Source organism: Paramisgurnus dabryanus, chromosome 11, assembly GCF_030506205.2.
Source record: "Paramisgurnus dabryanus chromosome 11, PD_genome_1.1, whole genome shotgun sequence".
Classification (NCBI taxonomy): Eukaryota; Metazoa; Chordata; class Actinopteri; order Cypriniformes; family Cobitidae; genus Paramisgurnus; species Paramisgurnus dabryanus.
Window position 1 is genome coordinate 19,522,627 of NC_133347.1, and position 6,000 is coordinate 19,528,626.

Here is a 6,000-nt window from a genome sequence, read left to right on the forward strand (position 1 = left end):
CTAAAATGTTCGGAATAATGCCTGATTGGTTGCCTATAAGCTTTGTACAGTAAGAGGCTTTAAATTAAATGTTCATATTCAATCATATTAATTTTCAATTTAATAAAATAATATTTATAAAATTGTACATACTGTATACTGTACAGTATAAATTGTTAATGATATAATGCTGTATGTCTATAAGAGAGGCTTTAGTGTTGGACTAAGTGATTGTAACGTCACCGCCCTAATGGTGGGGCGTAGGAGCCTCCTAAAGCAAATGAAACAATCATGCGGCAGGTCTCGTTCGTACACTAAATAAGCAGCACAGACACAGACAATAATACTGCTGAGGGCCCAATTAGCAGGGTAATTAATTACAGCAAACCTTTTTTCCTCTGTAATGAGCTCCAGATATATGGAGTGGGCTGACGTTATGCTCTGAACTGTTTCAGATGAAATGGTTTTACCGGTGGCTGTATATAAAGATGAGGGATCTTCATTCTCGCATTAAACTGTGGGAGTAAACTTTTCACTACATAAATGCCACCAGCAAATCTCTTCTGGAAATGCCGTAGCAATAGCTACTTCACACTTTTCTATCGTCTCTGTCTACACATTTATTGAGATGCTGAGGTTTCTCAGATTATAGTTTACTAGTTTGTTTGTTGATGCATCTTATTTTATTAGCTAGCTACAACTAAAATGCTTAAAGGGACAGTTCACGGTGTAGCAAAGATTATGTAATTTTTCCCAACCTTCGTTTTAATATAATTTTGTATATGACTTTCTTCTATGAAAGACATGGAAAAATTTTAAAGAGAGCTGACCCTGCTTCTTTATAAAACATTAAGGTTGAATAAATTACAGAATTGTCATTAATCAATGAATTGTCCATAAGTACTTGGCATAAATGTTGTGGTTTACCTTTAAGGCCTTGAATGATAATAGGCCTGCGGTAAAAGCCAACATACGTGATCTGAGATGGACTAGCAATACAAACATAATTAGGCTAAGTAAATAAAGTCTCTCTAAACAACAAGCCAAGGCAATCAGATATTTTCAAGGAAATCTAGATCAATCGTTGTCTATTTTTGTCCCGAGATGCTTCAGTCTAATGCGTATGCATGGCTCACCAAGGATTAGTGACCCGCCTATGCGGAGGGTCCTTTGCCCTTTTATTAAATTACGCTTAAAGCGACCAACTAGAGTAAATGACACAGTTATTGCATTCAATCTAAATGTTTACTGAATTTATTGCAATTATGGTTATTAAATCTAAAGGATTTACCGAGGCAGTGGAGAGTCTATGTATAAAAAGTCGGTCAGAAGAACTTATTAAGGGGAACCAAGGATGGCAAATTAGCTTAGGGGAGGAGAATGATTTCTTTCTTGTGTTAATTTGTACACTAATCAATGCGGCCTTTTCCTAGTGCTAGGCCATTTGATTGTAAAGCTACTTTAATGGAGAAATAGAGAACAGGCTGTCCAGACAGGGCGTTTCTAATGATGCACACTCATCTTATAGTGTCTGTATGTTAGTGATCAAACAAAATGGAAACTGCTGCAGATTGAGAACTAGAAGAGAATTAGCCAACGCTCTTTTAAGGACACCATCAAGTCAATGGAGATGAAAAGTCTCATAATGAAGGTTCACCCACATGAAAAAAATAATGTACTGTTGTATTTACTATAGTGAAATTATATTGTGTGAACCTCAACATGGTAAATATTTAAGTGTACTACAGTATTTATCCCAGTTTAGTTGAAAAAGTAACTTTAATTTTATAAGTTATAGCAACTCATCTCTTGTCAAGATAAAATATAGTAAATTGACATGACTTGTAAATCTGAGTTGATTCAACAAAAAAAATTAACGCACCAAAGATTTTACAGAATACTATACTATATGCTTAGTGCATTAACAAAGTGTAATTACTATAACACTGCAGTATTTACAGCTACTTAAGTATTCTACAGTATATACTACTTCACTATTTTAAATACAATAGAATAATATAGGCCTAAAATCACAATATGTACTTTTGTTAAAACAGTAGTTGGCCTTCTTACTATATTGTATACAACAGTATACTTCAGTTTACTAAAGCAAGTATACTACAGTATTTAATGGGGAAACATATAAACTATATTATCTGATAAACAAACATATCATTCTTAAACCCGGAGTATGCTATAGGAAGTTTCAGCAGTGACAACATAAACAAGGGGCTTTCGTGGTCAACACGTAACTTCCCGTAAACTCTGCTAAGTCCTTTTAAGTATAGTTTATTTATATAACATGCAAAATAAACAACACGTAGATTACCTAGGAGACCAAAACATTTGTTATTTTCGAAGAGGTATTTGTTTGAGTTCAGTTTAGCAACTAGTCAGGCCAATACACAAACATTAACCGGAAGTAAAGTTCTGACCAAACGCGCAATCGCGTGACCGCACGTGCGTCCGTTTAAACCGTCAATAGACCACTTTCGTGTTTACAAACAGATATGATGTTTTTTGTGGGTGGAGCCTAACTGGTTGCAGAAAGTGATATCTTCACAGTAGCGGTGAGAAGTGTTTTAGCATTAAACGTGCTGGATGGCTCCTGGCGGAATAGCAATACTTTTGGGAGTACTTCAACTCGCCTGAAAAATCCGCTCCCCTTCTCCCTCTCATAATGGGAGAGGGAGAGTGTTTCTGAGCCGAGGCGAAGTACTCCCAAAAGTGCTATTCCGCCATACAATATAGTTACCCTTTTAAATCCGCTCAGAAAAGCGCTACATTTTATTTTGTACCACCAAACTTGCTCGTATAACTACTCGTCTTAAATAGGAAAAATGTTGATGTGTTTGGTCACTTCTAACTTTATCTCTGTTTGATACCATTGAATGAATGGGGCTAGCTAAATGCTATCGAAGTGTCGCAGCGCGCCCCAGCGCTTACGTGCACGCACTAAGATGATAGAGGGATGTATCAACTCTTCTTAGTTAAGGTAATAACATAGTTTAATATTGAAAATGAGTAGACTATTCCTTTAACAGCACAACAGGACATTTTCAACTGAGTTATCTTGTTCGTTTCACTCATGTCTAATTCATGTTTTTCTGCAACCGCACTGCACACACAGCTTGCAGTGACGTAACTGTGACGTCTACTCAAAATTGGTCTATAGGCCAGAGGTAGCAAACTAGGGCTTGCAGGCCAAATGTGGCCCGCCGGACACTTTATTTTCTCTGGCCCGCAAAGCAGTTTATATTAAACAGTGTAGGATTTTGGTCCAGAATTTGATGAAGACATAAGCTGGTATGTGTTATTTGCCAAGACGTATTGCCATTTGTAAACACCAAAGGCTGCTTATCTATGTTTTTAATGCAATTAATAATAATTATCTAGCAACGCACATACAATTATTTGACATTTGATTTGAAAAAGAAGCATGCTTTAACTACATTATAATTATTAAGCATATTTTTTTGTTACCATGTATTTGTTCATTTGTTTATTAATTTATTTTATTATTTATTATTTTATTATTTTGGCTATTTGTCATTCATGGTATGCGCCCCTTTACCTTTATTTTAAAACCTGATGTGTCCCTTGAGTAAGAAAAGTTTGTCCACCCCTGCAATAGGCTATAGAGAATACAAATAACGTTTAGCTATTCTATATTGCACACAAATGTAAATATTAACACAGAAAGTAATTATTAACAGAAACACCCTATCACCTCATAATCTCCAAAGAATATAACATAAACTTTATACTGTTTAGATAAAAAGTATTGTGTTTTAATGCCGTTTTTAAACAGATTTATTCACACTCGAGTGTAGTAGCAATATACAGTACAGCACGGTTTAAGATACATTGTACACACACACACACACACGTTAACTCGTGCACTGTCAGCCCAAGTGTACACGCTTATTTATCGTTATGTCTTAATCATTTACACGAAATATAAACCAAAACTTTACCGCAGTCAATTAATCAGAGTGATCGATTAATACATAATCCATTGTTGTTTTTCTTACCTGAGTAAGACGCGAATGCCCAGTAAACTTTATTCTCAAGCCCGCATTGTACTTGTCACTTCCGGAATGAGTCATTTATTATCAGTGTGATAAATAATTTACCAGGAGGATCAACAGTAACACGTGTTGTATTGTTGTATGACTGAAATAGGCCTTAAATATAAGTTACTGGTTAATAAAACATTACACGCAGACGTATCATTAATACTGGATGTAAAATACAAACGTGCACTTCATTTAGATTTAATAATGCAATAATAATGTCATTGATACTTTATAAAACAATATCCAATTATAATAACAAGCATTTTTTTTTTCAAATATATTACTATATTAAATATATTACTATTAATATATAAGTATTAAACATTTTGCATGCATATTACATGTGTTGTTGTGTGTGAAGTGTAAACTGAAGGACACAACAAGTGTGCAAAGCTTAGTCAAGGTCCAATGACTGGTGTCATCAAAAACAACTAAATATGGCCTTTGAGATTTCTGTGCATAGTTTGTATATTAGAATAAAATATTTTCATATTTGTTTCCAAAAAAGTTTAGTCTCCATTTACTACTCAGTTTTAGATCTGAAACTTTGGTGTCATTTAAAGCAAATATACTGTATATGTATGCCACAGGTTTATTCATTCTTGCATAGCTGAAGATGAATAATCTGTGTACATGCAATGGGGGACTCGTACACACTTGTGAAGCACAGCGAGGTGGAACAGATTACGGCACAGCCAATTGCGTGGCATAAGAATGCATCAGTCTGCATCTTCTAATGGCATCCGCACAGTGACATAATCCTGATGGATTTTACTCTGTCACTCCCATGAAATCCATTTTAAAGAGGAGAACCAGTTTTGTGTTATCCCAGAGACACAAACTACAGCAAAAAGCATCTGTTACCGACCCATTGTTCTGCTAGAACTAATAATGCACAATAAGATCAAACGCACAGGAACTTAACAAGATTTAATGAACATAATAAGGTAATGAGACCTCTTACGCTCATCATCATTCATGACAAACTGACAATGAATCAATGCCCTTGCCCCAGAACAGGCGCCCGGCGCTTGTGTACGCTGCAGACGTGTCAATGAGAGACTAATGGATGCCATCTCAGCTGAGACTTGCTGTGTCAGTTTGGCTCGCAACCAAACCACCCAAAAGCTCGAGAAAAACGCGTGGCAGATAGTGCACGAGCTACATGTGTTTCATGTCAGAGTCGCTATACGGCGCTGAGGCACGTCAGGTCACACCTGCTAAACAGCACTGATATGCATAGTGTTATATAATGAGCCTTTGTCAATATTTTAAGCCGGTTGAGATGCTAAAGAAATGCCCTGGATATGCATCACCTGTGATGTGAAATGCATTGTAGATTTTCCATAAGACTCTTGGTTTTTACGATTTCATTCAGCTAACACAGCTGTCAAGCGGTTTCTTACGTACTTTTGCAGTACAAACATCTCCGCTAACTCCCCTAGCTGTTCTCCTTCATCCCGCTGTGTTATAGTGTCAGCTGAACTTCTCAATGTCACACCCGACTCTCCTGACGAGGTGGAAAAAAGACTACACGCTTTCTCCAACACCTCAACTACGTTTCACAGACAAGCTGAAGTTGATGAAATAAAAAAGCAGAGTGTGGAGAGATGTTTTCAGAAGGAAGGAGGAACACAGGGAAGTGGCACACCTGTTAAAGTAATGGTCTAATTATGGAAAAGGTGGTGAAGCGCTCAGCGCGAAACAGTCAGCGATCAGCATTCTCAAGCTAACTGTGAAAGCCGTCAGCCATTATAGGCTGGTTTTAATGTGCGCCCCAGTGCATGCTGGGGGTTTGAGGGTAAGATGAATGATGCCTGCATGTGTGAATATGTGCGTGCGTGTGTGTGTGATGGGGGTGTGGATGGTCCGCTGAGCGATGCAGATGGTACATGGGAGGGGGGATCATTAGATACGAGGGTGCTTTGTTTGCAATGCTGCA

At 37.1% G+C, this 6,000-nt stretch overlaps 1 protein-coding gene across 2 annotated transcripts in view; it reads right to left on the reverse strand.

Annotated features, from left to right (window-relative positions):
* The window catches only part of mvb12bb (multivesicular body subunit 12Bb), a 64,354-nt gene extending 60,209 nt beyond the window's left edge, over window positions 1-4,145 (reverse strand). The window contains exon 1 of one of the 2 annotated variants that reach the window (XM_065247288.2): window positions 4,014-4,145. The gene's annotated coding sequence lies outside the window, so the exon portion shown is untranslated. Of the gene's footprint in view, window positions 1-3,553; window positions 3,582-4,013 lie in introns of those variants that run through there. The other variant, XM_073816236.1, reaches the window with a different exon arrangement.
* Between the last annotated feature and the right edge of the window lie 1,855 nt (window positions 4,146-6,000).